Source organism: Anas platyrhynchos, chromosome 1 (genome assembly GCF_047663525.1).
Source record: "Anas platyrhynchos isolate ZD024472 breed Pekin duck chromosome 1, IASCAAS_PekinDuck_T2T, whole genome shotgun sequence".
In the NCBI taxonomy this organism is placed as follows: domain Eukaryota; kingdom Metazoa; phylum Chordata; class Aves; order Anseriformes; family Anatidae; genus Anas; species Anas platyrhynchos.
The window spans coordinates 156,910,606-156,936,972 of NC_092587.1; the positions used below are offsets into that span (position 1 = coordinate 156,910,606).

Sequence of the window (26,367 nt, forward strand, 5' to 3'; positions counted from 1 at the left end):
TGATATTGGTGGTAGGGGTGTGGTTGGACCAGATGACCTTGGAGGTCTTTTACAACCTTAATGATTCTATGATTCTATGGTTCTATGATTCTATGAATATTTATTAATAACTTGAGATAGTTTTGTTTTAAGTTTGGGTCACGTAAGCTGCTTGTCATTCTACTTTTGGTTATTAACTCCAGTGTAGTTATAGCATATCAGGTTATCCATACTCTTAGCACTACAGTGCTTAAAGTGCACGTATTAATTATTCTTAGAACTAATAGTATTATCTCAAGAAGCCATTGAAGATCAATGTTTTTAAGTGGAAAACTTCCAACTTAGTTTTGATCATACAACACTTTGTAAAGCTCCTTAATATTTTATGACTTGAAACAAAATTACAGCATGGTATATATGATTGAATACCATTAATATTGACTATTGCTCTGATTAGCTCCCAAATTGGCAGTGACATACTGTAAGGGAGATGAGTGTGAAGCAGACAAATATTCTACATAATGTATGTCTAATAAACACACCATTTTCATTAATCATTCTGCATAGATTTTATTCCAAATATGTTCAATTTAAGCTGTAAGAATTACATTTACTTTTAAATATTAAATATTTTCCTACACCATGAATTAGTTATGTCTAATTCTCAGGAAAAATGAAGTATGACAGATTTATATATTTTTATTTTAGGTCCTCATGGGCTTTATTTCGAAACAAGAAGTGAGGAAATTATTTAAGGACTAGATATTACCTAGGCATAATGCACATATATGTAGAAATATATGCTTTCTTACTTGAAAGCCACAGGAACTATAGGAAGTACAGTGAATGAACTATTAAGAAAAGGAAGACAATTTAAAAGAAATCTTTATAAGATGATGAAAGAAATATATCCTGAATTCTGAACATTAAAGCATGCTTAATTTACAGTAACTGGTTTTATTATTTTTTTTCTACTTTGAAATTTCATGTGAATCAAAATAAAAATATTTAAGACAAATATATGGACCAGAACATGAGATTCTTGACTTTTCAGATTAATTTTCAAGCAGAATGTATGGTTAAGCTGATATAATTTTGCAACGGGACAATGCAGTGGGTAATATTGACTCAAAATCTATCTATTTCTCTGTTTCTATTTCTATTGTTGTTAACACTAATTCAATTATATATGCAAAATGCCTCCATTATTTGCTGTTTAAATGGTTGTTGTACTTGTTTGTTTGTTAAAAATGTTTGTTAAAAATAAGTTAAAAAATATACTGAATAGAAACAAAAACAAATAAAACAAATACAAACTGTGTATAGTACATATCTGTCCCTATTCCTCTGTATTTTTTGTCAATGTATAACATTTTTATTTTTAAAAGTTTAAACTTTCTCTATATACTCTCTCTATATATATATTTCTCTATATCTCTCTATTCAGTCCTTCATTTTGGCTAGAAAAAAACTTCCTTTATGTCCACATATATCTATATGTATTGTTTTCTGTTTTTAAATTATTTTTTCTTAAAATGGATTTTTGTTCTTCCTCCACCCCTGGATGATGGCAGTCCTTCATTTCCTTATTATATAGCTACTGCAGATCTCAGGATATACATATATGTATTCAAGGCAGCAAAAGCCTTCACTTTTGAATATGAATTTTGAAAATTAACTACTTGCTACTACCCTCCTTACATAGTACTTCAACTCAGAGTTTAAATATTTATGTTTTATACCAGTAACTATTGCAGCAATCAGGCTTGTCCAAGTTGTGCAATCTACATCCTTCAAGGTTTTTAAGATCTGAATGGATAAAAATTATCACAATGTGGTTTTATCTCTAAATTGATTGATATGAGCAAGAGTTAGACCTCCAAAGATTATTTTCAGCCTGAATTATTCTATACGATATTATATGATTCAAACATCAGATGTCTTCATTTTGTTACCAGTGGAACAGTCTAGGGAAAAATGCAGTTAAAAAAATGTATAACATTAATTAAATCGTCACCTGAAATCTAATATTTTCCTGTACAAAAGAGGAATTAACAGATTTTACCTAGAGTTGTATTGAGAAAGTTGCACATATATTACTTTATTAAATTTTCTTATTTATATTGTTTTCTCCAGATTTATTGCCCTAGAAAGCCAGTGAACTTTAATGCCATAACCAATGAACAACTGTTACTTATATCAGATAAACCTGATATTCAATAATATCAGAAAAGGCAAATACACTATTTTAGGACTTGGTAGTTGTGAAGAGAAACTGTGGAAAGATTTTTTGTTTGTTTGTTTGTTTGTTTTCTGTTTGTTTTCCTGACCTTTCTAAAATCTTTATTTTTAATACACTTTTCTTTTGTTGTGAATTTATTTTCACTATATGTTTTGTTCTATATATTTTATTTAATATTTTTATTTTACACAGAAGAGGCAGAATTAATTTATCCTAAATATGACCTTCTGAAATAACTTGTACAGAATAGCTAATATAATCATAAAAATACATATCTAAAATGGGAGACATTAATTATTTTTTGAAATTGCTTGCCTTATCTCCTGAAAGAGCCCAGACGATTAGCATGGAATTAATGCAACAGCCAGAGAAAGGATAGCGTAATGTTATATAGTTAGATTAGTTCGGTTAATGAGGTTTCCAGATGTTATTTTTTGTGCATAAGTATATTAAGATATTCTCAAAGATCTGCATCCCTGTGTTTCATTTGCAGAGACTGGCCAAGACTGATATACACCAGATTTTATAAACTGATAATTTTACCACATCTTAATCTGGTTTATTTGGATTTTCTTCCAAATGAGTTGCCATTTCAAAGCACATGTCAGGAATAATACTTAAAAAATAGGTATTTTGGTCCAGAACTTTACTGATTTGAAAGCTATCTCTATATTTATCATCACATTTTTCTCAATAGCTTTAAATCTCTCTCTAAAGTTGGAAATTTAATAATTTGGAATGCAAGGAATCCAGTGTAGAATTATAATTTTATCACTATCAATGTTCTTGCTCTATTATTCATGCACAAAATAAGCTATGTGTGTTATTTTTATACTGCTAGGAAGAACAGTTATGTTATGCATGCGTGAGTGTCGCGTTAAAGGGGTGTAGCTGATTAACCGTTACGGGCCCAGTTGGATTCAGAGTACTGAACCAGTCGGACATTCACCAAAAACACATTAACCGCCTGGGGGTCCAGTCAGACATTCACCAAAAACGCATTAACGGTCTGGGGGTCCGTTCGGACATTCACCAACAATGCATTAACCGTCTGGGGGTCTGGTTAGATTCAGAACACTGAACTATCACGGATAACCACCCTCACCCTAGTTGCATTAATGAGAGCTATCACAATGCAATCAAGTATGGTTTATTACAGCAACAGATAATCAGGTTCTTTTGGATTGCCGGTGATAGTGACTATCTGCAAAAGCAAGCTAGTATGCATGAAATACACAGGTGTTATAGGTGTTACAGATGTTATACAGGTGTTATAGGTGTTGTGGGTGTTACAGATGTTATAGATGTTATAGATGTTACAGATGTGTTAGATGTTATAGATGTTACAGATGTTATAGGTGTTATAGGTGTTACAGGTGCGCAGCCTAGAAATAAACACGTTAAAAGGATCAAAGACTCTATAGAGATTTATAAGCAAATATTCAGATCTCACCCAAAGGCGTCCCAATGGGGGGGGAAGAGAGGTTCAGCCCGTCGACTGATCCCAGGAGTCAGGAGGTCCTAAGGATGTTGTATGTCCTCAGGATGGTATCTCCCCTGACGGTGGTATCTTCCCTAACATCCCCTCTCTCTTGGGCCAATTTATATTATTTTCTGTCTTCTAGGTGGAGCTTGAGTGGCTCTAGTCAAGCATATCTTAGTTATGATTGGTGTAAAGTTTTCCCGTCTCCGTTTAAAGTAATAGGCTCCGAGAAATTCAGAGCGCATGCTCAGTGAGGGGTGGTCGCACCTTGGAGGCGGGTAGCTTTTGGGATGGAGGTGTGTTTTGGTATTATAATGATATTATAATGAGCAAAAAGTACACTAGGGTACAGCATTTGTCAAAACATGACAGGTCTTTGGCTTAGGGTGGCAAAAAGTGCAGCTTTGTGCACAAGAACAATCGAGGCCCCACCTGATTACAGAGCCTAGCCGTGGTGTCTCCACTCCACTCCACGCTCCGTGGTGTTCCTTAGAGCTAGCACACCAAGTTTCCCCAGCGCAATAGCATCTAAGGTTGGTAGCCTAGGGAATGCTCAGATAATGCAGTTATGCCCTACCCTGAAAGCCTCTTCAATGCTGTACCTTTTCCTTAAAAGTGTGAATGTTAGTTTTATTTTCCTAGTTACTTCAGGCATTTACACCACAGTGAGAAGATAAGCGTTAATTAAGTCTTTGTTTGAGATGCACAAATAAGGTATTAATCCATTATTTAGATTAGGATCACATCTGGAATAGGCATTTTGGTAAATATAACTCATCATATATAAACTCATAAACAGGAAATATTTTTGTAGTGCTGCAGTAAGAACTAATTTTCATTGCTGAGTTCACAAGCACCCCAAAATGTAGTGATAAATATGACAAAGTACAAAGATCTGTTTCTGACTGAAAGAAATGAGACCACTAAATCCTCTGAGATACATCACTCTCTTCTATTTGTTTCTTTTGTGAAGCCTTTTACATCACTTCCATGACTTTCAGGAAAGCTTTTTTCCTACACATAATTCACATCTAAAAGAGTTTTGACTCGATGCCTAGAAAGCAATTTAGCAAGCAATTTAGTTTTTGAAGGGAGTACTAAAGCTATCCCATAGCTTTTGTTCACGAGAACAGAAACAATCCAAGTGGAAGACTGTCAAATTTAATTTTGAAAGCGCACTCTTCAAGAAACTGAAAGGAAAAAAGCCTAGCACTGATCTGAAGGAGAAAGGAGTTAAAGACCTTCCTCCTTTTTTCATCTCTATAATTTTTTTGAAGAATAACCTTCATTTTTATATTGTTGATCGGATGTCACAAGGAAGTTTTTCTAAGCTGTTAAAGCTCCAATAAAGAAAAAGGCCATAATGAGGAGAAATGCATCTAATATCATCAGAATGGTATCAGATGCATTTGAAATGGAATTTCCATTTCAAATAGAAAATAATACTGTGATAATATAAAAGACAATTCTTTAGACTAGAACAAAGACCAAAGACTTATTTTATTTTATTTTATTTTATTTTATTTTATTTTATTTTATTTTATTTTATTTTATTTTATTTTATTTTATTTATTTTATTTTATTTTCCCTCTGACAAAGCTATCTGATATTATTTTAAATCCACTAAATGCCAGGTGTCTTTGAGTTGTCAGAAAGAGGTCTGATAGCATAAAGATTCTATCGCACTATATGAAGTGTTTAAGTGATCCAATTATTTTCGAGTGTTTAGATGTAATCACTTTGGTTTTGATTTGCTAAAAGCAAATCTTAAAGCTGAATCTAAATGTATCATCAGATCTCAATCGTCTTGTTTATCATATTTTAAGAGGAAATCACATAATATACAAATAAAGAGCAACTACAGAATTCATCATTTTAATTAGATGGAGTCATATTTTCCAAATAACAACAGCTTCAAAAAACTCTTATTGCATCTAGTATGTAAACACAGATTTTGAGTAGCTCTTAATAGTCTTTTTTAATAGTCTTTTTTTTTTTTTTTTTTTAATGGAACACCCTCACTGAGGCCGGACATATTTATTGCTTAATCTATATGTAAAAGGATGCCTCAGCATACAGAACAAGAGAATCAATCTACTGTTGAAATCTACTAGTTCAAGTTATACTCTGTTTTGCTCCATAATGATGAGGCTTTCTTATATCCCAAAGAGTTGACAAATGTATCACAAAGTTAAAGATTAATATTTTTGAATCATGTTTGAAAAATTTTCATGTTGGGAATTTAAAAAGCAAAGCAAGGAAAACATTGGGTCAAATATGAGCTAGGGTCTTCCTCTGTCTCAGGCAATGTGTAAAACAGCACTATATTTAAGCTGAGCAATACAGAAAAAGATGAAAGCTGGAATGCATGTTTGGGGAAAAAAAAAATATCCTAAGAAGAAAGTAATATTTCCCAGTTCCATAGAAGGCACACCATTACACTTTTTTTTTTTTTTTTCCTCACACCTTTCCATGATTTCATTGTTTGCTCTACTGATCCCTTGCCCCGTGTGACTGGGGGGAGGGGACTAGGACTGATGCGTGCTTTGGACGCTGTTGTAAAGCTTATTTAGAAGAAACCAAACTGAAGTTTCAACAGATTCCTGTATACAGGAATTAATGATATTGCACTGTTTTCACAACAAAATAGTTCTTCAGCTGTTAGCAGTCTATCCTCCATTTCTTCCTTGAATAGATATGTTTGGTCTGTGTAGCTATATAACAGACAGGGAAACGTGACTTCAATGTATAATCAAATATCTGAGTAATTTCCAGTTCTGAGGAAACATAGCAATAAAGAAAAATAAATAAGTAAGTAAATAAATAAATAATAATTTAAATGTGTAGAAGTTTTGAAAGATAGTAATTCGTTGAATTAAATGCCAATGGTTGTATACAAATTGCCTCTTGATAAATTAAGAAAATAGGGCACAAGGAAATGCCAAGAGTCTTCCTGTCTAACCATTAAAAATGCACCCTTTAATTAAATCAATAAACCAGGAGGTAACATTATCTTCAACAGACTTGAATTTGTTCTTCACAAGTAAAATGAAAGATCTGCATCCAATTATACACCAACGTTATTGCATTAAAAATGGTTACTTTATTTTATTTTATTTATTTATTTATTTATTTATTATGTGCAAATCATGCTGGCTATTTAAATAAATAAATCCACTTCCGCTTTAAATTAATTACTGGGTATTTAAAGATTCTTAAAATCTTAATAACAGAGGAGTCACAACTCAGACTGAGAAACACTACATCCTTGCTCAGTTTTGGGATCTGAGTGATTTCTTCATGTCATGACTCCTTTTCAAGACATACCAGCTATTCAACTTGTTTTGTTTTTGTTTGTTTGTTTGTTTTGTTTTGGTGTTTTTCTCCATCAGTCCCTTGGTGTCTAGTTTGGGAAATGGGGTTATTGTGTAACTTTGAAGCGCTACCAGGGAGCCAAGATAAAAGAATCAGACTGTCACAGAAAACATAAAAATAAACCCAAATAAACCCAGAACTGAAGAGAAATAAATCCTTACCATTCACATCATATCAGATAAGACCTGAGGATAGCAACAACTTCTTGAAAATCTCCCTTCTCCCCTCATTTGTGTAAAGGTCCAGTGGGAGGTTGAACATAACATCCAGAAACAGGAAAGTGGGAAAGAACACCATTTCTCTTGCTGTCAGCTCTTGCTATCATTAATAAGCAACAAGAAAAACTATCAGCAAACTATCGATAATAATTTATAATATATATAATAATTTATATGTGCTATAATAATTTATATGTGCTAAAATTGGGAATGTGTCTATCTATGAAGAAAATGAATTAGACTATCTCATCATTTTGGTTCAGATCATGCATATACTTTTGAATGTAATTTCCAAATTGTTACACTTCATGAGGGCTTGATGCAAGGAGTGGTTTTCAACGTGGATGAATTATCTGGATGTTGAACTCTAAGAATGAATATGATGCCTCCTACATGGTTCTATCTAGGACCAAGATTGATTGATTGATTGATTGATTGATTATTTATTAACTAAAACCCCAGAAATGCATGCTGTGTAGACAAGTCTTGCTTTTAGTATAGACTTTGATTGTGTCATAATACATGCCAATGTAGCATGTCCCACAAGATATTATTGCAACAATAGTTCACTAAATATTATTATGAACAGGCTGTTTTTCTGATCTTTTAAATAACAATATCTATACTAAAAATATACTACTAATAATCAAGAACTCATCTTCTATCTAGTTCTTGGCTTTACATTTTACTGATAGTAACATAATATTGAACTTTTAGTCCATGTCTGTATACAAAATTCCTACCTAGTGTTATCCTGGACCATCTGAGCTACAAGTGTACCTTTCTTTTATTTAAATACAGTAATAAGCCACTAAAACATAACAATATTCTGTTTCCCAAAAAGATTAATCTCTTTTTAAGAGAATTAAAATGTTTGAGAGAAATACTGATGGTCAGCTACACAGTGCTAGAACAAAGTAATATTTTCCCTACTATTTCCACAATAATAACTCTAAAGTAACAGCTTTGACTTGGTGGAGACTACCTTTTTTTTTTTTTTCTTCCCCCCTCAGGTAGAAGAGTAATCTTTATTTATTCCCAAAATTCTCATTTTATTTAGAATCTGACACTGTAATAGCCTGAGCTATAAAACAACAAATTACACTAAATATTCCATCCTTGGACATTAAAAAATGGGACATAGGAAATAATGTAATTCCTGCTTAGTATTTTTAGAACTCTGTCTTCCATCCTGCAAGTGTAACAATTAGCTTTATCTTTTTTAATTTTTATTTTTATTTTCTTTCTTTCTTTCTGCAAAGACCTTTAAATGTATACTGCATGGATATACTTCAGGTTTAAGTCACACATTTCCAGAATTTTTAATGTAAAATACAACCATGAAGGTAATCCCAAAATCCAAACTAAAATCCCATTAGCTGTTTAAAACTAGCCCATAAGAAATGATAAGTATAAGGGTGTTTCTGATCTGTTGCCAGTTTTACAGTAGCAATACATGGACTGGAGAACAGTTAAGGACCTACTGTTTCAATGACTGCAAATATTATTTAAAACAGCATGCAATTTGTGTCTTTTCTTTCCAGACACAGATGCTGTTATCTGTTTTCTCTTCAATCTAATATCCCAATTGCTTGATGAATTCTCATAGTTATCTAGAGAATTAGAAGAAATATCGACTTCCAGTTTGGTCATGTGACATTCTAATCCACAATTCCAATTTTCCCAGATGGGTTTCTTAATATAGTCTATACATAGTCTAGGACAGATCATGCATTATAGATTCACAGAATCACACAGAATTTCTAGGTTGGAAGAGACCTCAAGATCATCGAGTCCAACCTCTGACCTAACGCCAACAGTCCCCACTAAACCATATCCCTAAGCTCTACATCTAAGCGTCTTTTAAAGACTTCCAGGGATGGTGACTCCACCACTTCCCTAGGCAGCCTGTTCTAACAAACCAATGTCTAACAAACCTTTCGGTAAAGAAGTTCTTCCTAAGATCCAACCTAAAACTCCCCTGGTGCAACTTAAGCCCAGTCCCCCTCGTCCTGTCACCAGGCACGTGGGAGAATGGACCAACCCCCACCAGCCTCCTTTAAGGTATCTGTAAAGAGCAATAAGGTCACCCCTGAGCCTCCTTTTCTCCAGGCTGAACAAGCCCAGCTCCCTCAGCCGCTCCTCGCAGGACTTGTTCTCCAGGCCCCTCATCAGCTTTGTTGCCCTTCTCTGGACCTGTTCAAGCACCTTGATGTCCTTCTTGTAGCGAGGGGCCCAACAGCACCGAGCCCTGGGGAATGCCACTAGTGACCGGCCTCCAACTGGACTTGACTGCATTCACCACGAGCTCTTTGGGCCCAGCTATCCAGCCAGTTTCTAACCCAACGAATCGTGCACCAGTCCAAGCCAAGAGCAACCAGTTTCTTGAGGAGAATGCTGTGGGAGACGGTGTCAAAAGCCTTGCTGAAGTCAAGGTAGACCACATCCACAGCCTTTCCCTCATCCACCCAGCGCGTCACTTTGTCATAGATTCTGCTGTGACTGATTCATGGTAAAGCAGAGAACACAAATAGGTTAGCATAATACACTGCAGACAGCTGAGGCTTTCATTCCTACTGTAGGGCTATATATGCTTACTTCATTGTGTTGGGTGATAGAACAAATACAGAAATACATGTACATACAGAAATACATGTACATGTATATTTCAAATACAGTGAAAAAAACACCACCACCACCACCAACAACAACAAACTTTATTTTATTTTGCCCTGACAATCATGCATTTTATAAGTTCAGGTTAATGTAGATTAAACACTTCTCTGGAAAAGTGGGAGCAAGATAAAAAGATATTTTTTGCATTATATTGGTCCCCCTGAAGAATTCTGGAATCTTGTTTGTTTTATCCCACTCCAACCAAGAAAGTGTTTCATGGCTTGGACCTTGAGTATGGGACATTGTGCCCACAGATGTCATCTTCCAGGTTATTACCTAGATAGCTAAAGGACAGATTGTGGTCAGAGTGCTCTCCTATATTCAGGTGAGTATGTCAGGTTTGTCTCTGTGAAGCAGGCATACATAGTGGGAAGAATAAGCAACACCTCTAGAGAATATTGCCAGATAAATTGGAAATGAAAACCTTGTGATAAAGTTATATTCATAACAAATAGAGAAGTGAGGGTGACTTACCTTTAAATAGTGGTGACACAGGCAGATAAGTCAGAATCCAACCATGTTAGGTCCTGAGCCACCATTAACAGATCTCTTATATTACTGTAAACATATCAATGTATGTTGGATTATGTTTGCTTAAATTTTATTTTAGATTCCAAATTAAATTAACACTTGAAAAGAGTCAAATTATAATCAATGCCATTGTAACACTGGTAATTTATATTAACTCATATGTCAAAATAAGTTCTCAACAGAATAATGATTTATATACATGCCAATCTTTTATTTTTCTTTCTTTCTTTCCTTAGCTGTAATTCCTCAATTGTGCAAGCAACCTGAATTGCAGAAAGAAAACATACTCTGGTTCCAAGTAATCTATCCAGTACAGAACAGAGGTGAATGTGTGAATGAGTCATTAACTGACTGATGAAGAAGAAGTGATGAATAGGGTTAAATTTTACTTTAAATTTGTGTTCATGTTCATCTGAATTAAGCTTAACCTCCTTTTAACACATTTCAGTCACAAGAATCAAATTTTAATTAGTCTAAATTAATAGCTGCACTTGAACTATGCTGTTGAAATGCATACTAAATACTGGTACAGTTGAAATGCTGTAGCCTCTGCATCAAAAAGAAAAGACACAGGTCATCTCAAAGTCTTCAGATGGCAAATGAATTTTAAATTACTAGTAAAAATTACATGGATAAAATATAAATTGTGAGCAGCGCTTGGAAAAGCATTGAGTGCTATGGAAAACTCAGGTGTACAACTCTGGCAGCTCCAAATGTTGCTATGAAGAGAAAAAGAAACATACAATTTGATAATGTTATTATTCTCTTTCACATTCAATTTCATAATGTTATTATTCTATTTCTTACCTCAGTTTTCCACTCAAAACCAAGTGCCACAATACCTGGCTGAAAGCTCTAGTTAGTACTACAATAAACCCCAATGTGTACCATTTTTATACTTGAAGAAACAAGACTTTCTGAGATACTGAAGCATTGAACTGTAATATAATTTTGTTTTCCTTCCCAGTATGTGTGCTTAACTCAGTAGTGACTTTAGCTGTGCACAGGTAATAATAAAAAATATTTAAAAATTTATTTTCAAATATGAATAAATATGTCAGGAACATTTTATTCAGAAAACTGGGGTCACTAAGTTACACTGGCTACATTACAAGTGGTCTGTAATGGAGAATGTAATGGGTCCGTAATGTTCTCTAGACAATCAAAGAGATTCTGCCCTAGACTTGAAAGTGGGGATTTTCTGTGGCATCTTCGTGATGGCCATGGGATCTTGGTCACTCCAGACATCTTTAAGATATTGAAGTGTAATACTTGTCCGTCATTGTAGACATGTCTCAGAAAAGACCTCTCAGGCTAATAGTAAAGAGCTACTGGTTGTACTGGAGAATTCAACAATGACAATGAAGGAGAATTTTATTTATTTATTTATTTATTTATTTTGGATTACCATGCAGAGGATTTTGCAACAGGGTCTGTATATAGAATAGAATCATAGAATATCCTGAGTTAGAAGGGACCCACAGGAATCATCAAGTCTAACTCCTGGGTCTGCACAAGAACACCTAAAAATCAGACCATATGTCTGAGAGTGTTGTCCAAATACTTCCTGAATCCCATCAGGCTCATCACCATGATCACTTCCATGGGGAGCCCGTTCCAGTGCCCAATCACGTCCTCAGTGAAGAAACTTTTCCTAATATCCAGCCTGAACCTCCCCTGTCACAGTGCTGATCTGACTTCAGATGTCAATCAGGCCCTGCTACATCAGATTTGTTATTATGCTCAGGCTCTGGCTTCCTTTCCATGAGGAAAGATCCCACCTTAACTGCTCTCTGACAGTTCTCTCAAGATGTATCAAGCCCTCAGGTGAATACCATGAAGTCTGGCCCTTGGGCTGTGCAGAAATTGTCCACAAAACAGTCTCTGTGTAGACTGCCAAGCACACTGCTTCTAGACTCCCTTAATCTCTAATCACAGTGACATTCAGGATACACGGAAACATTTATCTCCAGGGACCAACAATACCTCTTGAGTGATGACTGTCTGGAAAGTCCAGGGCTACAGAGTTCCTCCAAGTTCTGGTCATGAGTTTTGTAGCACAAAACTCCCCTTACCACCAGGAGAATCAAATTCTACTCTGTCTCCAAAACAAAATTTACAGGAAAGACTTTTATTTATTTATTTATTTTCCTCGAGACAATGTTGCTTTCATGGCCAAACTGTTTAAAAGGATACTGGCTACACGGTAATCCCCTGGGGTCATCATATTGACTCATCAGGGACTTGTACCAACAAAAATTTGCTTGAAACATAAGGTTTGAGATAAAGTCTCAAGCTCCACCTGCAGTGAGGTAGAAAAGGGTAGGCCCAAGGAATGGGCTACAACCATCTTTTCAAAGAAGAAAGCTTTTGGCAGCACAAACTGTCCTTAGCAATCTTCTTTGTAGCTCTACTCTGTACATCGCCACTCTACAGAATACACTGCCTTTGTCACACACCTAACCCCAACTCCAATCTTAGCACTTAATCTCCCTGGCTCATGTTTACCCCAAAATCTCTAGCCATTGCCCTGTTGAGCCCTTGCTACAAGCAAGATTTTTTTCTGGCAGTCCAAATTTTCTCAGAGTAGCCTCTCTGCATACTCAATCTAACTGGCACAGTAGAGTGCCTTATGTCTAAACTTAAACCCAGCCTTTTCTCTCTACAACTTCCTGAGGAGGGGAGGTGGAGAGGGAGATGCTCATTTTTTCTTCCTGGTATCTAGTGACATACTGCCACAGTCATAGAAATGACTCAAAGTTGCATTAAGAAAGGTTCAGACTAGGTATTAGAAAAAACGTATTTACTGAGAAGGTAACCAAACACTGGAACAAGATGTGGCAGGAGTCTGATGTCCCGTGCTTGTCTGGCCTTTGTAAAATGGTCTTAATTATATGTTTTATTTTTGGTTCAGCCCCAAAGTAGTCTGACTGTCAGACTTAATAATCTTTTTAGGTCCAATCCAACTAAAACTGTTTTGTTTTGTTTTGTTTTGTTTTTTCTATTATTTGACCTGGCCTTTCCCTAAGACCTCAGCCGTGATGCTATTGAAGCTCTCAGGTGAAAAAAGTAATTTGGCAAATGATACCTTAATTTTCCACGTCTCTTCCACATCCTTTACATCTGGAGGTCTCGACTTAGGTTAGATGTTAGGAAGAACTTCTTTACTGAAAGGGTTGTTAGGCACTGGAACAGGCTGCCCAGGGAGGTGGTGGAGTCACCATCCCTGGAAGTCTTCAAAAGACGTTTAGATGTAGAGCTTAGGGATATGGTTTAGTGGGGACTGTTAGTGTTAGGTTAGAGGTTGGACTCGATGATCTTGAGGTCTCTTCAACCTAGAAATTCTGTGATTCTGTGATTCTGTGATTCTTTGATTCTTTGACTTTGTACCTTTCCCATACATAACCCAAATCCTTTCCCTCACAGATCCCTACACCATAATCCCCATTCCTTATGCTGTTCAAACAGTTGTCATCAGAGCACTCATTTTTCAGCCCATAATTTGCTTTAGTACCTTTGGCACCCTCACTCCAACTGTATCTTGAGGCTTTTTCTTTTTCCAAATCCTGACACTATTTCATAAGACAGGTAGTGGGTGATCCAACCAGGGGTAACACACAGATGAGTCTGCTATTCATTCAGAAGGAAGATTTGTTTGGGGATACAGTGACCAATGACAGCCTTGCCTTCCCAGCTTCCATGGAATAGGGGAGTTCACTAACCTGGGGGGAGTGAGGAATGAAAGAATCAAAGACCTTGCACTTCAGGTAAAATGACTTCAGTTTATTCAGTCATGTGGTAGTTGGGATCCCACAGGAAGCAGCTCTGAAGGGCAAAGGAGTTCTGCAAAGTTGCCAAGTGTTTAAGAAGCATATTGTCCATAGTGTCCAGAATAGTGTCCAAGTACATCCACCCCACACAGAACAGCTTTGCTAACCAAAAGACTGAACTGATAATAGAGCTCCAAAGCAAAAACAAACAAACAAATAAATAAATAAAAATTTACAAGACATGAAAGTATGAAAGTAATTAAGAAATATTTTCTAGGGATGGTGTTAGGTAAGCCAGAGCTCAGTTACAGTTGACTTGTGAAAGACAGCGTGGGGAGCTCCAGCTACCCACAGGATGGTGTCCTTCCCATACTGATCCAAAATGGGCTCCCCACAGGCTGCAGTTCTTTGAGAACTGCTTCAGTATCGTACCACAGGATGCAGTCCTTTGGGAATGGACTACTAAAGCAGGAGTCCCCCACAAGAAAAACTGCTCCACTGTGGTCTCCTTGCATGGGTTTCAGTTCCAGACCCATGTCTACTCCACTGTGGGCTCCTCCACAGGCTGCAGCATGAAGTTCTTCTCCACTGTGGTACACTGTTGGTTGCAGGGGAACAGCCTGCTCCACCATGGGCCTCACCATGAGATTCAGGGGAACTTCTTCTCCAGTGTCTGAAACACCTTCTGCCCTCCTTCTTCATTGACCTTGGTGTCTGCAGGGCTGTTTCACTCTACATTTTCTCACTCCTCTCTCTCTCAGCTGCTGTTGCACAGCAGTCTTTTTTTTTAGCTTTCTTAAATACGTCCTCACAGAGGTGCAACCAGTGTTGCTCTTTGGCTCAGCTTTAGCTAGTGACAGTTCCCTTTTGGAACTGGTTGGAACTGGCTCTTATTTAACATGGGGCAGCTTCTGGACTATTCTCAGAGAGACCACCCCTGTAGCCCCTTCCTGACACCACAAACTTGCCACATAAGCCCAGTATAACTCCCCAGTGCAGGTAGCTTTAGACTTACTCCTCTTCCTGATACCAAACAAGTTTACTTCTGCTCCTGTGTCTAGTGCCTAGACCCAAGCTCTTGGTATTCACATAAGGCACCACTCCACTCAAGAATGACAAGTTAATGAGAGCATTATTCTGTGATCCTATAATTACTTTTGGCAGCCCTGTTTCATTACCAGCATAGCAGCAGTCCTCCTCTTCTCATCCCTGATCCAAATTCTATTCCTACTCCTTTTCCTGAAGCTAGCTACTCACAGGAGATGCCGCATCACAGAGAGATTAAAATTTATAGAGGACTGTGTTTTGAAGGTCCTCAGTTTAATTTGCCATCCTCATTTCATTCCCAGTTTAAGTGCAGCTGCAGTTTTTCTTCTCTCTCTACTGCCTTAATGGAGCCTTACCCCAGGCCTTGATGCTAACCCTAACCTTAATATGAGCCATTCATGGGAGATACGGCTCCATCTGAAGTTTCTGAGAAAAATATTACTTGGTCAGCTCTCACTCTCTTTTCTGAGCCTCCCTGATTCCCCCAAGGGCCAGGATTCTCTAGCCTGGCCCCTTATCTAATGCCTTGTCTAAACCTTGGTCTCCATACTGGCTGCCCTCTTCCATTCTCCTGGGCGTTACTGGTGTCTTGACCCACAGTCTAACATCCAAAGTATGTTAGTAGTAATCTGATGTCCCAAGTACACCTTCAGGCATTACAGCAAGCCCCAGAGATACCTTGCCCAGCCTAGAAACCAACAGACACTGTGCATGCTCCAGCTAAAAGCAGTGGGTGTTTTAATGAGCATATATTCGAACCCAGGATTCGTAAGGTGTTCTGGTGGTTTACTCATGTGGGTGCCAATCTCCACCACAACCACTCTCTCACTTCCCCTCCTCAAAGGAAAAAAATGAGAAAATATGATGAAAAGGGCTCAAGGGCTGAGATAAGGACAAGGAGATCACTCAAAGATTATCATCACAGGCAAAACAGACTCAGAGTAGTAAAATCTATTACCTACTGCTAACAAGCTAGAAAAGTGAGAAACAAAGGAAAGAAACAAAAACCACCTTCCCCTCATCCTCACTCTTCCACTTCCTCCTGCAAAGCAGTACAGGAGAACAGGGGAGTGGGTTGCAGTCAGCCTATAGTGCTTCTCCTCCATATCTCCTTCACAGTCACTCTCTGCCCCTGCTCCATGTGGGATCCCTCCCATGGGATGCAGTCCTTCCTGAACTGATCCTGAATGGGCTTCTCACAGGCAGCAGCTCTTCAGGAACTGCTCCAATATGAGTCCATACCACAGGGTCCATCCATCAGGAGCAAACTGCTCCAACATTGTTCCCCCACAGTCAGCAGCTCCTGCCATATCATGTGCTCCTGCACGGGTTACTCTCCACAGGTTACAGGTCCAGCCCAGAGTCTTCTCCAGCAGGGGTTCTCCACAGGCCACAGCCTCCTTCAGGCCATATCCACCTGCTCCACCATGGTTATTTCCACAGGCTGCAGGGGAACATCTGATCTTACACCTGGAACACCTCCTCCACCTCCTTCTTCACTGACCTTGGTGTCTGCAGGACTGTTTCTCACTCCTCACTCTAACAGTTATTGTTGTGCACATTTTTTTTTCCCTGTCCTGGTTTCAGCTAGGATATACCATATGATGACATCATGTTGATCAATTATTACAGGGTGGCTGGCTGGGCTGGGGGGACCGGCTGCTCGGGTATAGGCTGGGCATTGTTCAGTGGGTGGTGAGTAATTGCACTGTGCATCACTTATTTTGGACACATTATTATTAGTACTAATATTATTATTATTTTCCTTAATAAACTGTCTTTATCTCAACCCACAGGCTTCATTTTTCTGATTCTCTCCCCCATCCCAGAGAGGGAGGGAGGAGGGTGAGCAAACAGCTGCATGGTGCTTAGCTCTTGGAAGGGTTAAACCACAACAGTCCTTTTCTTAATAATGCTTAAATCTTAAATATGCTTTCACAGAGGTGAAAACAACATTGCTTATTGGCTCATCTCTGAGCAGTGGTAGGTTTCCTCAGAGCCGACCTAAATTGGCCCACATCCAACATGGGGCAGCCTCTGGACTCCCCCCACAGAAGCCATCCCAGCAGCCCCCCCAACAAAATTTTACCATGTAAACCCATTATAGGTGTGAAGACACATCTTGGGAGGATAGTATGAGTGTTTGAGTTCAAACGCTGGGGCTTGACTGCCTGGACTCAAGCCAGTTCCCTGGCTTATATATAATATAGCTGGTGTCCTACTATAAGGCAGTTGTGAAAAAAGCTAAGAGCCTCATAAAAGGTCTATGATTGTATTCCTTAGGAACTGATTTTAAGCAGAGGCTCTCAATATCAGCCCTTGTCTGTGCTGCAATTTCATCTCTGTTGCTGTCACATTTGTGTCTAGCCACAGACTCCATTAGTCTTCAGCCTTGCATGTGAACTTGATTTGTGATAACAAATGTGTCCAATGCTCTAGGCTGAGGGCTGTCGCTGGCTGCCTCCCTCAATCTGCCCTGCTTCCTTGCTGGAACACCTGCTCAGCTGACCTGGGGATCCCCTGTGGCTCCTGTACCTCAGCAAAAAGATAGCCTGCACCTCACCCTGACAGTACTCATACATTTTACCAAGGTATTGACATTATTATTTGTTTCTTATGTTATTGTGTGCTCATGAAAAAAAAAAAAAAAAATAAAAAAAATGCATTTTACCTCCATACTGAGTTTTTCATTCCAACTATCTCTCAGGTAAAAGAGCTATCCTAATACACATACACACACACACAAAAAAAAAAAAAAAAAAAGTATTGGAGTGCTCTGTATGGTTTTGGATGCATCTGTTCCAGATCAACTGTATTTCCCCACACATTTTTCAGTCACAAGAAGTCCATGTATGCTGAACTACCTGACAACATTGTGGATTCTTGATATACATGTATCTTGAGATAGCTCATTTAAGCAATGAGTAAAAGTACCATCAGCATCATCCTGATAAAGTCACATGACAGGACAGACTGGTGTATTATAATAGAGTAAAAAAAAAAAAAAAATTAGTCCAGAAAGCCAATCTCACAGAAGGCCTGAGTCCAATAGGCTCCAAGTTTTTGTGATTTTGTTTTGCCACCAGTAGAATGGAACTTAATGTCTACAGGCTTTAGTCACTATCCCTGGGGGTGTTTAAGGAGAGGTTGGATTTGGTGCTTAGGGAAATGGTTTAGTAGGTGACATTGGTGATGACCAGATGATCTTGAATGTCTTTTCCAATCCTAATGATTCTATGATTCTATGACTCTCCAATTAGACCGTTTTCAGTGAAGAGCGGAGATAGTGGCAAGCCCAAAAGCAGAGAAATTTAAGGAGTCTAAAATTCCAGCAGCTTTTACCATTGTTTATTCTATTACTAAGGACATATGCTTATGTTCTACAGTATTCCCTCTTTCTCAGATATTATCAAGAGTCAGATAAATTTTTGTGTGTGTATGTTTATTACAGTAAAGGAAGGTAACATATCTTCATGCTGGTAGACTACTTGTACCTAGTAAAGACTACCTCTTAAAAGTGTTTATGTGAAAACCCTCAAAATAAACACTTCAATAATATACCTCATTCTGTTGCAGCACATAAATCTTCTTTCTTGGTTTTAGACTTTCAGCGAGTCAGATAGTGTCAAGAGCTGTTAAAATTTGGTTAGATTTGTAGTATTACCTTCCCCAGCAGTTTTTATATGTGAAGCTAATGAAATTCCTTTACACTCAACGTATTTGGGAAGAATAAGATATGTCTACTTTCAGCATTCAGTGCAGTTTGGAAAGTCTCCTGTAGTGTTGTGGTTTTGTTTGTTTGTTTTTACATCTTTCTCACACCTGTCACTATAAAACATAGTCAAATACAGTATTTTAATTCAGTATATTGGTTACCAGACTACAGCCACTAATCTTGGCTCAGGCTGAAGGAACTGAGAGTAAACTGCAGCTTTGCTTCACTTTTAGCCAGAAATCTATTAGGCCAAATGAGAAAGTCTTTTAATTTTATTTGCATTAAAAACTACTGGGAAAGGAAGGGAAACTATGCAGTTTCTGTATAATAGAAGTCCACTAAAATTAGTTATGTTCTTCATATTCACTAGGTGAAAATTGTCTACACAGACCTTTTTTTTTTTGGCTTTGACTACTACATGTTACCTAAAGCTTTCTCAGCTAGCTGGCTTGAGAAAGAGATTCTCTCATTAGAACATGGAAAGAATATGCCTGGCATCACCACTTCAGTTGAAATCTACAGTCTACAAAGAAATTTCAGAAAGACTCTGTTGCCAGGACTGGGAACAGGGCTGGGAACAATGCCACAAGATGTCAAAGACAATCTAGCTAAGGACTAGTTTTCTGGATATAAAAGAATAATTTGCATTTCCCACAAAATATCTGCCTAAATATATGATAAATCCTTAAACATTAAACCTCTGCCTTTGAATTATTACGTTTAGCAGACCCATATACACATTGTCCAAGCTGTAGATAGGGAGAATATAGAGATGTTTTTGGGCATGTAGCAAACTGATGAAGATGATCATGAGAAAGCAGGTGTCTGCTTTATTCCTGGCAAATAAAGAATGATAGAGATCATAAAGATTATCTCTGGTGAGTTTAGAAAAAAATAAAAATAACAATAATTAAGGAAATTAAAATATTGTTCCTACTCACCCCAACCCCACCGTATCAGTTTCCTCAGACAATGAAATAGGGTCTAAGCCTTGGGAATTGTTTCAACTAAATAAACCTTTTTAATTTGGGGGAGTAAAGCAAAAGCAAATATATATATATATATATAAATATAAATCATGGCTTCTCTCAGCTATCCTTTGAAGTTATGAAGATTATTTGGTTCAACACAGCACCAGTCATTAGCAAGCAGAGATTTCCTGAATTGCTATGGTAACTTTACCTTTTCCATCATGTTCATCATCATTAGACTATATTACTAAATTAAATAGTGACACTTTTTTTCCTGGGCATCAGCATACTTTTGTTTATACCTATTGTTTTATGAAACAACATTATTTTACCTGTGCCTAGAATGGAACAGGACTAGGACAATCAGTACTCTCCCAGGCAATTTCCAGACATGATATGGAGAAACTTAGCCCTGACCATTTGTCATACCAATATATATATATTAAAAAAAAAAAAAAAAAAAAAAGTAGTCTGTTTTAGATGGTAAGAAAGTTTTATAGCACGTTCAGGAACAGAGATGTGTTTGTGTCTTTATATCCCTTTCTCTCCTCTCAAATCTCCTTGGTAACATTTAAGGTGGGGCTACAGTTTCATCAAGGAATTTTGTAAACTTTACACAATTCAGGTTATTTTCTAGTATATAAGGAAATGTGAGTGAGAAGTGAGTGTGGGTGAGAAGTTATTTTTTCTCTCACCATGAACAAGCAATAATTTGGATTTTTAGATGAAAATACCAGAAGGAAACCAAATAAACAAACAACTTTTTATTTAAATTATAACATATTGAGAGAATTCTTATTGGAAATGCATCTCTTTTCCTCAGTTACTGCACCCATTTTCAACAACATTTAGACCAAAAAAAAAAAAAAAACCTTCCCAAACTTATCTATCTTTCCTTGTGATTGCTTTAGTCCAAGTGGTAGCCAGAGATGAACAAAGCATTATATATTTTTTATTTATTTTTTTAATAATAAAACTATTCTTAGAAGAATATTGTCTTAAAACTGGGTTTGATTTATTATTATTATTATTATTATTATTATTATTATTATTATTATTATTATTATTATTATTAAATTAGAATACTACTTTTATTTCTTTTCTGATTCTGGACATGGTATTTTTCACTTTTACATAACTTATTCAAGCAGACAAACAAATAAACAAACATTTATTTCCATTTAACTCAGAAAGAGAGAAAATGGAAGGACTTTGATGCGGGATGAATTCATAGCATGAATTCATGCTTATTTTCAAACTTAAACCATTTTTTTATTTTTTTTTTTAAAGAGTGTGCCATCCAGCAAAGATAATTTGTTCCTTCTCCCTTGCTCTTAAAACCTTCATTTTCTTCACTGCCTTGCAGCTTTCTATTTTTCCAAAACATGAAAGTTAGTTCTCATCTGATAACCAAGCAGCTGTGCAGGGAATCAAATCAGAGTTTTTCAACTTACTCTAAAAGGAGGTAATTTTTTTTTTTCCTTTCTCTATCATCCTTTAAAATTAAGTTTTCAATATTACTTAACTTCATTTAAATTTTTGCAGTTGCTTTAAAAGATGTTCTTAAATATTGAATCCACTGAAAAGACATTAAGAAACATTTCCACTATATATTTCTATATATTTATTTATATATAAATATATTTATATATTTAAACACTGCTTGATATTATTATGGATAAGCATCAAATGAAGTGATATAATATGTAGTGATAAAATATAAATGATTTAGTATATAATATATATAACAGATATATAATATCTGTTGCTTATATATGTCATATATTCCTCAAAAAGAATAAAGATTTTACCTTGTCTGAAAACACTTATACATTAGTCATACAGAAGAAGAACATTTTCAGAAAGAATGCAGGAAGCATTCACAGACCAATCATATTTTTTTAATTATTATTTTTATTTTTTTCCATCTCCTCCAAATTTCCACATCATGAATTGGGTTAAATAATGTTCAGATATATTCAGATTCCCTAATTTTTATGGACGACAAATGTTAGCTTTAAAACTTGAACAAAGAATAGCTCGTGTAATAATGCTTCATTAGAAAAACACTAGAAAAGCTAGATATGTTTATTCAGTTCTGTTCAAAAGCAACATTTTTTTTTTCTCTTAATTTCTCTTATCCCTGTGCAGATATTACATTTCATATAAGGTGAAACATGACCAGAAAAAATGTCTAGAACATGTTTTAATTAGTCTAGAAGTTTAAGATGGTCTTTCACATGTCTTGGAAACATTTGTCTTTTTGTGAAAACAAACAAACAAACAAACAAACCAAACCAAACCGAAACAAAACAAAACAAAACAAAACAAAAAAAAACACTGTGGTAGCCTAGCAAATACAAGCCTACTAGATGCAATAAAAGACATTCTTTTACACAGAGCCTAAAGTATCTTCATTTACTGGCAATTGTGGAAGTGAGGAAAGGCTTTCTAATATTTTAATTTTCTGGACAAAACAAACAAACAAACAAAAATAGCCAAACAAACAAACAAACATAGAAACAAACAATAGAACAACAAATACCACAACAGACACCAATTTATGGACACCATGCAAACTTAGCTGAATTATATGACTATCTATCCACACCTATTACTGAGAAAGGTTATTGGTTTAAAGGGAAACTGAAAATAAATATTTAGATAATATTAATAAAAATAATAACTTAAAATGTTTTGTTTCCAGGGTAACAATGTAGTCAGAACACCACTTTGCAAAAACTTTTTGAAAAAAAATGACTTTTGTAATAACTTGAAAGCATTCAATAAAAATGTCAGGCTAAATGATTTTGTACTTAATTACTCATAGGAATAATCCTAAGAATGTTGTTAATATTAACATATATATATTATGTTAATATATATATCAGCACTACTTTTAAGCAATATGTAGAGATGATAGTATCAGATAAAGAACTTATGTAAGGGTACTTGTGCTTTTTCTAAGAAAATATCTTCACCTTCTGTTCACCATTTTTCCTTCTTTCATGTTAAGAATTTAAAAAGTAAAACAAAACTAGCAAGTGGTAATAGAACTCTACCTCAATCTCTATTTGAGGGTTAATAAATCTCAACATGTCTTTTCTACTGAATACTAAATACTGTATACATATGTATACATATCAGAATACATAAAACAGATGTTTCTGTCCTGGAAGAAGAATGAAGTGCATATAACGTTTAGAGTTGCTATCTAAGATGAGAAAATGGGAGGAAATAAAATGGCAAAGAGTTTGTTGTCAGACAGGAAGGAAGGTTGGAACTATTAGAGAATAAAATAATGTAAAAGGTGGTTGTGTTTTTGTTGTCATTGAAGGTTTTTGTTGGTGTTTTTGTTTTTGTTTATTTAACCCCGTATTAACTATTGAAAGCCCAATAAATTTTCTCTGTGGGGGTTTGGCAACCTCCTTTTCTATTCTGTCTTTCTTTATACCAAAATTGTAAGGAAAAATACTTACTCATTACGGAGATATTAATTCAGAAAATATATCTGGCAGCAGAAGAAAAAAAATGAACCACAAATAAACTACATTTATTGATGTACACATAGAGAACTTTCTGTTCAGAAGAAGAAAATATATTTATATATATATTTCAAGGCTACAGTTTCTGTAAGGAAAAAAATTAAAAAGAAAAAATAAAAAAAAAACAACATTTTTTGGTCATTGAGTTATCTTCACAGACATTTTGATGTATAATTCACATAGATGCCCTACAGACTAAAGCCGATGAAGGTGTTGCTCTATCATGACAAGGATTTGCTTTACTGACAGATTTAGCAAAATTTGCTAAAGTTTATGACAGAGTAAAGGAGACGTCGATTTCTTGGATAGCCTGAGGGAAAAAAAAAAAAAAAAAGAGAGAGAGAGAAGAACAAACATGCACTCTGCAAAACAAAAGCCTAAGAGCCTAAGTGTTAAGGAGTTAAGGAATAACCCTGGTGCTGGTGACAGCTAAAAATCATGCAGTCACTTGTGTCACTCTATCCTCCATTGGCAGTTGGATAAAGAGGAAAGGAATCTAAAAAGCAAGGAAACTTGTGGATCAAGATTAAAAAAAAAAAAAAAAAAAAAAAAAAAAAAAAGTTTAACATGTAAAGAAGTGGAAGAAAATAAAACAAAATGAAATGATGCACAGTCACTCTCCATCTCCCAAGGGCAGACTGATGTCCAGCCAGTTCCTCAGCAAAAGATGGCTAACAGCCTTAAATACACACTTTTCCCTTTTTATTTCTGAGCATGTACGTATTATCTCCTCAGCTAGTTCAGGTCACCTGTCTGGTTGTGTCCCTCCCAGCTTCCTGTGGGTTCCCGCCCAGCCTATTCACCTGGAGGGGCAGAGTGAGAAACAGATACCTTGACTCTGTTCAAAAATTGCTTACCCATAGCTAAAACACTAGTATGTTATCAGCATTGTTTTGAAAGAATCAGAAATCTAAGACATAACACCATTGGAGCTGTTATGAAGAAAATTAACTTCATCCCAGCCAGACCTAGCACACTAAGAGGAATGGAAGAAAAATTCATTTATGAACTGTAGGTTCATAAAAAGTTAACGTTATTCTGAGGCCTGATTCTAAGACACACAGAGATATAGAGATACATATCTAAAACAGACTTAACTATAAATTGAATCATAGAGTCATGGAATATTTTGGGTTGGAAAGGACCTTTAAGAATCATTTAGTTCCAAACTCCCTGCTGTGGGCAGGGACACCTGCCACTAGAGCTTGTCAAAGCCCCATCCAACCTGGCCTGTGAACTTCCAAAGACGAAACATCCATAGCTTCTCTGGGCAACCTGGTCTAGTGCCCCACTACCCTCTGAGTAAAGAATTTCCTTCTAAGATCCAATCTAAATCTACCCTTTTTCAGTTTAAAGCCATTGCTTCTTGTCTTATCCCTACACTCCTCTACTTCTGACTTCTTGTAGGCCGCTTTTAGGTACTGGAAGGCTGCTGTAAGATCTCCCTGGAGCCTTCGCTTCTCCAGGATGAACAAGTCCAGCTCCCTCATCCTGTCTTCAGAGGAGAGGTGCTCCAGCCCTTTGATCATTCTCATGGCCCTCCTCTGGACTCGCTCATAGGTCCATCCATGTCTTTCTTATGTTGGAGGCCCCAGAGCTGGATTCTGTGGAGTCTCACAAAAGCATAATAGAAGGTGAGAATGACCACCCTTGACCTGCAGGCTACACTTATTTAGATGCAGCCCATATGGTTGTCTTTCCAGGCTGCAAGCACACATACCCAGAACTTGTTTAAGTAGATCCATTTTCTTATTATATTTTCTTATTGTTCCTGTGAGGTGATCTAAGACCCCATCTTACATTTAAATAGATCCCTGTAGATTACATGATCTCATGATATCACCCATACGGATACTTGATATCATGATACATACATGATATCACCCATAAGGAAATGTATCAGTCTTGCTATTGTCTTCACTCACAACTGTTACAGGTTGACAACTGGAAGACAAAGAAAAAAAAAAAGTGAGCTAGAGGTAACTATTTTCAGAATATTATTGCATGCACTGCAGAGATTTGATTACTTTTACTTATAACTTTTCTTAACTCTTTTTCCCATGTTTATACCTAGAAAGTTCCATTTCCTGTTCTATTTCTATTATCTCTATTTTCAGTGTAAGTAGTTATGGCATTGACAGAGGGATAAAATAACCTGTTATCTGCTAAAATATTCAACACATTAAATTACTGTTCAAAACTACTTCTTTGGCTGCAAAAAATCATACTGAGCCCTACAGACATACAGTAAATCACTGGATCAGATTTCAATTTTCATGCATGTAATTTTTTCAAAATAAGTTTCTTCTGTAGCTGACAAAGTTTTAAGAGAATAGAAAACAATAGTGTGTTCTGGCATGATTTTTCCTGGGGCTAATCTGTATTATGAATGTTATTTATATTGCATTTAAAAGAGAGCTGTAAAAATTTTATATCATTCTTTTGTTTTAAGTAACAACTGCCTATATGAAACGTCTTGCCAATGTTGTTTTCATGCATGGAAGTTCACCTTTACAAAAAAAATATGTTTGCGACTCTGATTTGACTATGGAGAAGTCCATACTTTTTACTCTCCTCAGAATTAAATATGAAGATGTCAGTAAAGAAAGATAAATAAAATAAAGTAAGAAGACTATTTATATTCAGATACTTTGTTTTAGATAACAAGTCATACCAGAAGTTTAACAGATTGTCTTTTGGCTGCTAAATAAAGTATAAAGTGATCTCATTGATGTATGCGTTTTTCACAGGAAATCTGATTAAATAAAGTTAATGGTCAAAAATGTGTAAATTAAGAAATTAATAGATGTTCTGA

General features: G+C 36.2%; 1 protein-coding gene across 2 annotated transcripts in view; it reads right to left on the reverse strand.

Moving 5' to 3' along the window:
* Positions 1-26,367, reverse strand: part of LOC140001296 (uncharacterized) — a 739,961-nt gene that overhangs the window by 173,087 nt on the left and 540,507 nt on the right. Inside the window, exon 1 of one of the 2 annotated variants that reach the window (XM_072032459.1) lies at positions 3,675-4,273. The exons of the other annotated variant lie outside the window; for it this stretch is intronic. The gene's annotated coding sequence lies outside the window, so the exon portion shown is untranslated. Of the gene's footprint in view, positions 1-3,674; positions 4,274-26,367 lie in introns of those variants that run through there. 2 annotated transcript variants of the gene reach the window in all.